This window comes from Schistocerca nitens, chromosome 1 (genome assembly GCF_023898315.1).
Source record: "Schistocerca nitens isolate TAMUIC-IGC-003100 chromosome 1, iqSchNite1.1, whole genome shotgun sequence".
Classification (NCBI taxonomy): Eukaryota; Metazoa; Arthropoda; class Insecta; order Orthoptera; family Acrididae; genus Schistocerca; species Schistocerca nitens.
The window spans coordinates 866,179,376-866,192,335 of NC_064614.1; the positions used below are offsets into that span (position 1 = coordinate 866,179,376).

The following is a 12,960-nucleotide window of genomic DNA, read 5'->3' on the forward strand; positions in this document are numbered from 1 at the left end:
AGAGGGAAAACCCAAACATCAAAATAGAGGGAAATGGATTCCCTAATACCAAAAGGAAACTTGTGATCAAGTTTTGACAAGCAAGTGTCAATCAGAAATCAACTACAAAAAGATAAACACATTAAATAAATCCATAACCACAAAGATATAACCATCACTAACCAGATGTTCAAAAAGGCATGCACAGACCAAAAGAAGGGCAATGTCAATGCTGAAGATGGTATAAGGAATGGGAAGACTTGTGGTGAGAAGATACTGATCAGAAACGAAGCCCACAGATTGCAGCAATATCACATGAAGATGATCTTTTTTTACCTCATAGGTTTGTATATCTTTCGCAAGCACTGCTCCAAAATTAGATTAAAGGGCTCAATAGTTAGTTTAATTACAGTCATATAAATTGTGGCTCAGGCCTTTTACATCAATTTAGTCTCTTCACAATGGATCTCACCACCTCAAAAGGTCTTCCCAAGGTTTCTTTAACTAATGTTTTATATATTTTTATTTACTTTTTCTTTGCATGAAGCAATCATAATGATGACCTTCGCAAATGTCAGAAATGATAGTATGACAATAATTAAACTCACAAAATATGAGTATGTTAAATACAGAAATTGTTGCATCTAATACCTATTTTATATATTTATTACATTACAGCTGATGTTCCACTGGTTCATGTAACCATCAGTACCTCATAATTTGTTGAGGGAATATAAACACTTTTTTATTAGAAAAGATTTTAATTTTGTTTTAAAATTATTCCCCATATATGTTCCCAGAGTGTTCGTTAAGCCAAATCAAATCACTGATGTAGCCTATGGGCTTCTAGCTGTCATTTTCTGATGTTGTTTTCTGGAAATAGTTAAATTTTGTCCTAGTGTTGAGAACATGTACATCACTGCACTTGATAACTTCCATTGACTGAGTCATAAAAATGTAACTAATTTAAATATGTATAGAGAATATATTGTAAGGTATTTGTGCAGCACAAACACTTCAGACATGAATCTCTATGCCCCATCCCATGTGCAAGTCTTCTTGCTCTTCTCTGTAACAGCTGTATTCTTTTTAAGCATATGTCACCTCTCCAGCAGACACCGTCTTGTCAAAATATGTGCTGCATAGAAGAAGAGGCTTGTGTGTTTCCATGAATCTGAGGGCTATGCAAGCTGTAGTGCAGTTACTGGCAGGGTCTTCCAAACTGGACAGGCCTCAGCGGGTGAACCACATGAAGAGTGTCCCACAACAGCCCATCTCTCCCATAACCAATCCCATATTCCTTTCCCAATTCCCGAGATACACAACCCAAGATTTGGTGCAATACATGCCAAGGGGCACGCGGCAAGTGGGAATGTATGCCTTTAATTTAGCTTCAGGGATACATGGTGATCACCCTGAATAATTAGCCTTGCACCATGTGGGGTTCCATGGTATCAACTGAATAGATTCCCAACTCTCATGGGACCAAAATGGAGAACACAGAAAACAAAACAAAAACTGAGACACTGAAGTGAGCTCAAACATCTAAGAATCAGGGGTTTGAACCAAGGGGAGCTGTTTCTGTAATTGGATCTGGCAATAGAACAATCCAAGAAATGGAAACTGTTAATGAGAATTTGGATCAGGTCAAGATCAAATTCTTGTCTGTGTTTCAGTGAAGGAAACGTCTCAAATAACACAAATAAAAGGAAGGTAAAGAATGGCTTCCTAAACACAAATGGAGGTAACTAAAAGGTCTTGAACCTTTTCTCTTTTTAAAGAAAGAAAAAGAGAGAGAGAGAGACAGAAGACTGACTCAGGGTGAATGGGGTAAGAAGGATAATCAGGCCCCTTCTACCTCTAGGACAAGAAAAGAGGGAGCAAGAGAAGAGTCTAATACTCCCACTTCTCAGGACAAACGGTCCCACAAAAAGCCAAGGCAGGAAATAGGGAAACATAAGTGTAGTACGGCACTCTCGTTACGCAACAGGGATATCCACTGTGGTCAAAATAACTTTACAGCAGGTGGAGCTCATTCAGAGGCCTCTCTTTGAGAAGAAGGGCAGTGGGGGAGGAGGAGGGGGGGGGGGAGACACAAGTGCAGGATCTGATCCAAATTCAAGAAAGTCTAAATGGACAAAGGTGCTGTTATCTTTGGCTGTGAGGGGATGGGAAAAGGGGAGTGGCTCAGGAGATGGTGTCCAAGGCATCTCCGTGGAAAGAGATAAAGCTGCTGGTCATGGCAGCAGATGGGCTCTTCAAGACTTCAAAGATATCAATTTGGGTAACAATACTTCTTACAGATGACCTCCAAAGAATCTGTTCAAGAAAATAAGGGGGCAGAAGATCTCAACAGTGGATTGGAGAGTAATCAACCAAAATGTTGTACCAGACAGTCAAACGTTTTGGTGGAAACTGGTGAAAAATCCCTGATGGCAATGTGAGAGAACATGACCTCAAATTGACTTAGGGTTTTCAAAGTGTGCCATCATCAGGATAATCAAAGGCATCAGAAAAGACTATGGCGCAAGCCAGAGGCTGCAAGTGTTGCAGGTAAACCCACAACACAGCAATGGAGCAACTGCTATCTTGAGTTAATCTTCTAGGAAGACAGTAGGTGTATGTGGCCACCATCCAGGAACCCTATTCACATAAAGTGGGCATTTCAGACCTCGGAGGAACTGGAGGTAAGTTGGTTCATGCCAGAAATCTAAAGAACTCCATAACATGCCATTATGTTACAAAAGGAATTTTCCAACCTCATATTTAGAAAACTGTCCAATCACAAAGAAGTGCATAAACAGAAATACACCTGGGTGGAACAACAATTTGGAAGTGCAAAGGAAGCAAGTAAGAAGATTGTTCAACCTTGCAAAGAAAGAACAATGGTTAAAATATCAGGAGGCCCTTGTCAAACACAACCTTGCAATCAAACAAGTGAAGTTATCTTCCTGGAAAGTATTCCATGAGGAAGTGGAAGATACAGCTGGTTGTGCTAGACTTCATAAAATCCTTACTAGAATACAGACTAATCCAGGAGGTACTCCAAGGAAGGAGAATGATGGGTATACAGAGACTTTTCAAAAAATTCCAGAGCATTCATAATTTCTCACCGATGGTGTGTTGGAACAAATGCAGTTGGCATCCCTGCACACATCTTTGTTTAATGTGTAACTGCCAGAAGTTTCATTGTTGTACGTCTGTTAGTTATTATTCAGTGCTGTATTGAGGAGAACATTACGTCACACAGTTTGCGAATTTCAAGACGGCAGAGTTAGAGGAGCAATGCGCCTGGATTAAATTTTACATGAAAATCAAGAAAATCTTTACAGACACACAACAAATGATGCAGGAAGCCTATGGTGATGAATGCTTAAGCTGTACTCGGTGTTACGAATGGTTCATGTGGTTTAAAAATTGCCAGACAGAAGTTAAAGATGATCCTCATTCACAATGCCTTTTGACGTCTACTGATGTCACTCACATTAAAAACGGAAATTAAACTGTGCATTCCAATTGAAGACTGACTCTCTGAGATTGCAGAAGAAGGTAACATTCCAATTGGATCATGTCATGAAAATGTGGGAAGGAAATGGTCTGAAATGTGGCAAGACAATTCATGGCTCTAGCATCATGATAATGCAACCGCACATTCATCCCTTTGGTGTGTGACTATTGCACAAAAAATGAAATCACTGTGCTGCCTCACCCTCTGTACTCTCCAGACCTGTCTCCTGCGGACTTTTTTTTTAATTTCCAGTGTTGAAAACCCCAATGAGATAAAAGAACATTTGCAGATGGCGCTTAATGCGATCCTGCAAGAGGTGTACCAAGACAGCTACTGGAAGTGGAAATGGCACTGGGTGCTGTGTCTCAATTGTGGAGGAGAGTATTTCTGCTAGGTCATTAATATACAACATGAACAGCAAGGGCCCCAACACACTTCCCTGGGGTACAGCTGAAGTTACTTCAACATCTGACAATGACCCTTCATCCAAGATAAAATGCTGTGTCGTCCCTACCAAAAAGCCCTGAATCAAATCACAAATTTCACTTACACCCCACATAATCCTACTTTTGACACTAAGCTTAGGTGTCGTACTGAGTCAAATGCTTTCAGAAAATCAAGAAATACTGCATCTACCTGACTGCCTTGATACAAACCTTTCAATATGTCTCGTGAGAAAAATGGAAGTTGGGTTTCATATGATCGATGCCATGAGGAGATCATTCTGTTTAAGGAAACTCATTATGTTTGAGCTCAGAGTACGTTCTAAGATTCGACAACAAATTGATGTCAAGGAAATCTGTCAGCAGCTTGTGGATCACTTGTAATAACCTTCTTGTAGACAAGTGTTAAATGTGCTTTTTCCAAGAACTGGTAACAGTTTTTTTTTTTTTTTTTTTTTTTTTTTGACCTACGATATATTATAGTTAAAAGAGGGACTAACTCAGCTGTAAATTCAGTATAGAATGTGACAGGGATTCCATCAAGCCCTCGAGTTTTGTTCAATTTTAAAGACTGCATCTGTTTCTCAACACCACTGACACTAACACTTACTTCATTCATCTTTTCAGTGGTACGAAGATTAAACTGGGGCATTTCTCCTGGGTTTTCCTTTGTAAAGGAACATTTGAAAATGGGGTTAAGGATTTCAGCTTTTGCTTTGCTACCCTCAATTTCAGTTCCTGCCTCGTTCACTAGGGACTGGACACTACCCTTGGTGCCACTAACAGCCTTTACAAACAACCAGAATTTCTTTGGATTTTGTGAAATGTCACTTGACTATATCCTGCTATGGTAGTCATTGAAGGCATCACACATCACTCTCTCAGCAGCCAAATGCGTTTCATTCAGCATCTATCTACCTATAGTTCTATGCTTTCTATTATACCTATTTTGTAATAGTCTCCATTTCTTTAGAAGTTTCTTTACAGTGACTGTATACCATGGAGGTTCCCTCTCATTAGGAAGTGTTCTACTGGGTACATATCTATCCAGTGCCTGGTCAACTATTCTTTTAAACATGAGCCATAGTACCTCTACATGCTACTCTCCTGTGTTGAAACTTTCAAGTTCCTCACTGAGATATGACACTATTTTTTTATCTAATTTACAGAACATATATATCTTTCTGCTTATACTGAACACATATATCTTTCTGCTTTTTTTACTTGCCTTTTGTACTCTGGTATTTGGTGTTTCCACAAAGACATCATGGTTGCTGATACCATTTTCAACATGGACATCCTCAAGACATCAGGTCTATTTGTTGTCATTAAATCCAATATATTTCGATCATGGGTGGGATTCCTAACTATATGTTCTAGGCAGTTTTTAGATAAGGCATTTAGTAATGTTTCACAGGATGTCTTATCACATCAACCACTAACAAAATTGTATTTTTCCCAACTGATTGTTGGATGATTAAAGTCTCCATCAATGATTACAGTATGATTGGGGAACTTATGTACAAGTAATTTGAAGTTTTCTCTGAAGTTTTCGGTTACATCAGGAGATGAGTATGGTAGAAATGCCGCCACTGTCACAAAAACATTAGTTTCTTATGTCTCAACTTGTACATGCTAGAGTCTCACAAATAAATCACTGACTCACCATAATGTTGGCACATTACTGTTTCTTATTGTTGGTGTGCTTTCCACATGTCATCTGAAGATGTTGGTGCTTTTCATCAATTATGATTGAAATTTTACAAATGCTGCACCTTACAGTAGATCTGTCACCCTGAACACTGCCACTTCTAAACAATGTCCCACATTCTGCTAGCACTCATTCTGGATTTTGGGATCTTCGATACAGAAAAATTAAACTATCAAAGTTGGACCACAAATCATACAAAGCATCTCATCATTGTGAGTTACAACTGGACCTCAAACTGCTCGTACCAGAGGACTGGTTTGAACTGACATACTTAAACAGTGCTCCTTATGATGAGTTTTCATAATTTTCTCATGAAATAACAGAGATGAACATATATTGGTGTTTCATTTGATTATTTTTTTGTGACTGATTTACTCATAGTTCTCTTTTAATTTTTTAATATAATAATTTGAAAATAGTGTCTTGCAGTATCAAACAAAATTTTGTTCTTCACTATGTCTATGTGTAAAGTGTTAAAATATTTCTGTACAAACTATTATGGTATACTTCTACTTCTGTCAGATCAACACCACATAAGTAAGCAGTTCAGAAACTTCTTGGCAGATTAAAACTGTGTGCCGGACCGAGACTCGAACTCGGGACCTTTGCCTTTCCTGCGGGCAAGTGCTCTACCAACTGAGCTACCCAAGCATGACTCACACCCCGTGCTCACAGCTTTAATTCCGCCAGTACCTCGTCTCCTACCTTCCAAACTTCAAAGAAGCTCTCCTGAGAACCTTGCAGAACTAGCACTCCTGGAAGAAAGGATATTGCAGAGATACGGCTTAGCCACGGCCTAGGGGATGTTTCTAGAATGAAATTTTCACTTTACAGCCGAGTGTGCGCTGATATGAAACTTCCTGGCAGATTAAAACTGTGTGCCGGACCAAGACTCGAACTCGGTCCGGCACACAGTTTTAATCTGCCAGGAAGTTTCATATCAGCGCACACTCCGCTGTAGAATGAAAATTTCATTCTATAAGCAGTTAAGATTTCCAATATAAATAAATCACCAGAGAGATAATAATATTCCTGAGTATCTTTCCTCTCTTTCTGGAAATGAACACAAGTTAAGGACGAAAGCAATAAACAAACATCAGACGAGCTTTTAGGCTTACAATGAGGCTGAAGACTGCTAGTAAAGAAGTATTAGCATTTCAAAGGCAGAAGCTACAAAGTAAAAACTTTCCTCAATGGCAAAAGAAGTTGGCTGAAATGCATGAAGGCAAGGTTTCACTTACTTTGAGGATATAATGATGGGGGATGGTACTCAACTGGAAAGCAACTGAGGCAATAAATGGGCACTTTACAATATTGTCAAAAAAGTAAACAAATTTTGTCAATGAAGTATTGTTTGTATTTACAGATTACCAGCAATGATTAAAAATTATTTACCGTTAGAAGTTTGATGATAATTGGGTTCATAAACTTTGTGAAATTTTGAAACGAAAGAATTTCTGCTTTAGGCTGTAAAACATTATTTTCTGCAATTGCAATTTTGACATGTCATCATTTTCAACCATTGTTTAATGTTGTAACCCATTCAAAAATACAAAGCTGTGCCATGCTATGCAAGAAAATTCCCATGAGGTGTTGTAAATTTATCGGCTGTTCCATATACCATATATGTTATAGATCTGGTGAAAGAGGAGCATCTTGGCCACATTACGTACAGAGGAAACCATTCACACTTTTTGGCAGAAAGGGAATAAAATTAAACTTCAGTGTTTTACATTATCATTTCACCAGCTCTATGTTGTATATGGAACAGCTGATAAATTTACAACACTTCATGCAAATGTTGTAGCACAGCTATATACTACTGAGTGGGTTCAGTATCCCACAATGCTTAAAATGACAACATGTCAAAATTGCAATCATACTAAAAAGTTTAAACAGCCAAAAGCAGAAATGATTTCATTTAAATATTTACTGTCAATCAGCTAATACAAATTTCCAGAAAACTCTTACATATAATGGACCACTTGATGTTCAATGGAACATATCTGCCTCTCTTACTATTTTTCAAAAATTGAAATGCTGGGCAACCTTTTGAATACACGTCTCTCAAGAGAAACTCTTTCAATCTGAAACACAAACATTCAGAAGTGGGGTCTCAAATATAGGGTAAACAAAAGATGCCACAAACAATTTAAAGGCGTAGTAGGAAGGAAAACAAGTTTACAGAAAGCACAGATGCTGAAAAAAAGATGAGACATGATAATGTTGGGTAAACTTATAACAATTAGGTGAGCTTATTTCATGTTTTCTTTGAGTGAGAAGTCATTTACAACTACTCAAAGAAGTTTAAGGTGCAGATCCAACAAATCTTAGGTCTATCAATTTCACTTGATATTCACAAAGGGGAGTATTTTGGGCACATTATGTACAGAGAAACCACTCACACTTTTTTGGCAGAACAGGAAAAAATTAATGTGCTGTTAGTTAACTGCGTAAGCATCCAGGGTAAAGTATCATAATTAATCACACTCGTTACTGATATTAAATGCCAATATAACTCTTAGAACAGAAAGCCAGCTGAAATCAGCAATGAATAGCAGTTAAATATAAATTCTAATTGGTATATTTCCAACAAGAATAGATTGGATGTTAATGATGGTGGCATATTTATCATCACAAAGAACTCAATACCACCTAATGAGGTCGATGAAACCTTCTCAGATTATCAGCCAAGTCATCGTGTCATGCTGTTGTCTGTATTCCCACAGTAACAATGACAATACAATGCCACAACTCAGCTGATAAACTGAGAAAACCTGCATTATGATCTAATGAGGTTTTACATATTCTGAATGTGAAATAATCTATGTAAAGATAATCTGCTTCAATGCTGCAGTGGCAGCATGCTTCATAGAAAATGTGTAAGATTACAGTAGATACATTTCCTGATCATGCTACAGTAACTGGGGGGGGGGGGAATTCCAACTTATCAGCTGGGAGGCTCTCATGCTTAAAACAGATGCCAGAGTCAGGGAATCATGTGAGGCTGCTTTAAATATTTTTTTGAAAATTATCTTGGACAGTTGGACAACCAGCCTGTGAATCTACACAATCCCTAACTTTTTGATTCAGTTAAAATAAAGGAGGATATTGGTGGTCACAGGACTCACGTTACAGCATCAGTTACTGCAGGTGTTGAAATAAATGTCAAGAAATGAGAGAAAATATTTCTGCTTACGCAAATATGACAAGACACGGACAACAAATTACCTAGGCTGAATTTGGAAAGTATTATTTGATCAAATTCAACAGTGTTGTACAATTTGACTGAGATATGTATGTGCCATGCAAGGTTACGAGGGATGCAAAAGATCTGTTGAGGTTCAATATTCTTGTTAGGAAATTTCTACAAAGCAAAGAGAGCTTTGTCATACGCACTATATGATCAATGTATCTGGACACCTGGCTGAAACTGGCTTAGAAATTCATGGTGCCCTCCATTGGTAACACTGGAATTCAATACGGTGTTGGCCCACCCTTAGCCCTGATGACAGCTTCCACTCTCACAGTCATACGTTCAGTCAGGTGCTGGAAGGTTTTTTGGGGAATGACAGCCCCATTCTTCACGACGTGCTGCACTGTGGAGAGGTAACGATGGCGATCGGTGAGGCCTGGCACGAAGTCGGCATTCCAAAACATCCCAAAGGTGTTCGATAGGATTCAGGTCAGGACTCTGTGCAGGCCAGTCCATTACAGGGATATTATTGTCATGTAACCACTCTGCCACAGGCTGTGCATTATGAATAGGTGCTCAATTGTGTTGAAAGACGCAATCGCCATCCCCGAATTGCTCTTCAACAGTGGGAAGCAAGAAGATGCTTAAAATATCAATGTAGGCCTGTGCTATGATAGTGCCAACCAAAACAACAAGGGGTGCAAGCCCTCTTCATGGAAAACATGACTATTCCATAACACCACCGCCTCCGAATTTTACTGCTGGCACTACACACACTGGCAGATGTCGTTCACTGGGCATTTGCCATAGCCACACCCTGCCATAGGATTGCTACACTGTGTACCAGGATGCGTCACTCCATACAATGTTTTTCCAGTTCAATCACCCAATGTTTACCCTCCTTACACCAAGCGAGGCGTCATTTGGCATTTACTGGCGTGATGTGTGGCTAACGAGCAGCCACTCGACAATGAAATCCAAGTTTCCTCACCTCTCACCTAAATGTCACAGTACTTGCAGTGGATCCTGATGCAGTTTGGAATTCCTGTGTGACAGTCTGGATAGATGTCTGCCTATTACACATTACAACCCTCTTCAACTGTCGGTGGTCTGTGTCAGTCAAGAGAGGAGATCAGCCTGTACACTTTTGTGCTGTACGTGCCCTTCACATTTCCACTTCACTGTAACATCAGGAACAGTGGACCTAGGGATGTTTAGGTGTTTGGAAATCTCGCGTACAGACGTATGACACAAGTGACACTCAATCACCTGACCATGTTCGAAGTCCGTGAGTTTCGCGGAGTGCCCCATTCCACTCTGTCATGATGTCTAATGACTACTGGGGTTGCTGATTTGGAGTACCTGGCAGTAGGGGAAAAAAAAAAAAAAAAAAAAAAAAAAGCATAAGAAACTGAAGCAGAAGATGACTCAGATGATGAGAAATTATAGCTCTTTTTTATATTAACTGTCACGTGAATGCTGTGTTTTGTATTTTGGTATTCTGGTTACTATGGGTTTATTTATAGATAGTCATTTTTTATTTGTAGTTCATTGTTGCTATTTGAATTTACACATTGTCATTTTGTCATTCGGGGACAGTGAGTGGGATCTGATCGCTAGAAAACGGAGTGCCAATTGGAGAAACCAGAACATTTCTGAGCTATTCTTGTGTCTGAGTTCAACAGAGGGTTGAGAGCATTGGAGGCAGTGAGAGACAAAGCACCTTATATGGAGATAATGCCACTAGACAGAGCACAGTAATAAAATGGTTTTCTTGTTTTGAGGAGGATCATTTTAACATTAGGGTCTCTCCATATTCAGGAAAACCTTTGGGATCCTGATGTATGGATCCTGGTGTATGGGTACAGCATGCCCTAAGCCAAAATCATAATGATCAGCAGATGACCATACGTAGACAACACTGACCATTCCTGACTTTTTAGGTAATAGAACCCAGTACATTGTCCTCGATGGTGAGTGTTCATCGGAGGTGAGGGTATCATCTGGAGTGCCCCAGGGAAGTGTGGTAATTTCGCTGTTGTTTTCTATCTACATAAATGATCTTTTGGATAGGGTGGATAGCAATGTGTGGCTGTTTGCTGATGATGCTGTGGTGTACCGGAAGGTGTCGTCATTGAGTGACTGTAGGAGGATACAAGATGACTTGGACAGGATTTGTGATTGGGGATGACAATCATTTAAGTGCAACAATCCGCAATGATCCACATCATTGTACTTGACAACTGGCATAAGTGATGAATAATGATCATTCCACAATCGTGTGACATTTGCATGCAATGGGGAAGATCAAAAATTAGGTTTATGGGTACAGCATGCCCTAAGCCAAAATCACAAAGATCAGCAGATGACCGTACGTAGACAACACTGACCATTCCTATCTTGTATCATTACTGGTGAACAGAAATGGTGTCTTTATGCTAAGGTAAGGAAAAGAAAGGAGTGGTTGAGTCCAAACAAAGCAGCAACTCCGCATACAAAGACCTCGGCACATCCATTGAAAGATAATATTATGCACTGGTGGAACAGCAATGGTGTAGTGTACTATGAACTGCTTCCTTGAGGTGTAACCATCACTGCCTTAATTTACTGTCAACAATTGAGGTGTCTTGAAGACACAATCCAAGAAATAGAAACAGGAAGACCGTGCGAAGTGATAACACGTGTCCACAGTCTGCTAGACTGACAAAAAACACTATATAGGGATTGGGTTGGGAAGTCATTCCACACCCACCTTATTCACCTGATTTTGTGCCCTCAGGTTTTCACTTTTTCCACTCTATCGAATAATCTTCAAGTAACTTCCTTTCTAGATAAAAATGCACTCAGAACATGGCTCAGCAAGTTCTTTCCTTAAAATCAAGAGATTTCTACAATCATAGAATCAAAATGTTACCCCAGCATTGGCAGACTGTTGTAAAAAGTGAAGGAGAATATATTATTGATGACTAACATCTCTGTTATGTGTACTTTTGTTTCGTTTAAACTTGTGCAAAAATGCTACAAGCTTATGCACCAACCCAATGTGTTCACATTGTCTGAAGGAACTAGCAGCAGTTTATTGTTGGTCATTAGAACAATGAAGCATTTGAAGTGACTCGACAAAGGTACTGGAGGGTCAACAGATGGAAGTGTATAACTATATATGCCTGTATCACTGTTGCCAATTTGTTATATAACTGCTTGCATATTCTGAACTTTTTGGGACAAAAATTGCCTTTGTTCAGTATATCTGTGAGATCCTGAAGGCAGCAGATGACAATGGCCTATGTTGATGCCATGTTCCTTACTTCCACAAGCATCTGATACAGTTCTGAATGTCACCTACTGAACAAAATACAAGCTTCTAAAATAACTGGACCACAATTGCAATTGTCTTGGAGACTTCCTGGGAGACTGACTCAACATGTTATTCTTAACAGGGAAAAATTGTCAGATGGAAAGAAATTTGAGGAATACCACAAGAGGGTGTTGTAGGATAGTTGTTGTTGTTATTAATACTGTTTTCAGTCCAAAGACTGATTTGATGAAGCTCTCCATGCTACTCTATCCTCAGAAAGTCTCTCCTTCCCTGCATAGACGCTGCAGCCTACATCTATTTGCATCTGCTTACTATAGTCAATTCTTGGTCTCCCCCTACAATATTTTCTCTCTTCACTTCCTTCCATCACCAAATTAACTATTCCTTGATGGCTTAGAATATGTCCTACTAATTGATGCCTTCTTTTAGTCAAGCTGTGCAATAAATTTTTCCAATGTGAACACCTCATTAGTTATTCTATCTAATCTTAAGCATTCTTCTGTTATGTCACATTTGAAAACTACTATTCTCTTCCTGTCCGAACTGTTTCTCATTCATTTCTGTACAAGGCTACACTCTACAAAAATACCTTCGGAAAGACTCTGCAACACTTAAATTTACATTTGATGCTAGGAAACCCATCTTTTTCAGATATACTTTTCTTGCTTTTATCAGTCTGCAATTGCCAAATGTCATTTATTTTGCAGCCCACCAGGTTGCATCCACAGCACAGAGCATATTTCGAGCAGCCATTTTCTTGGACATCAATGTATTCAGGCAGAACCACCGACCTGGTGAAACATG

General features: G+C 39.2%; 1 protein-coding gene across 1 annotated transcript in view; it reads right to left on the reverse strand.

Annotated features, from left to right (window-relative positions):
* Window positions 1–12,960, reverse strand: part of LOC126237242 (uncharacterized) — a 56,755-nt gene that overhangs the window by 24,118 nt on the left and 19,677 nt on the right. The gene's annotated exons all lie outside the window — the stretch shown is intronic.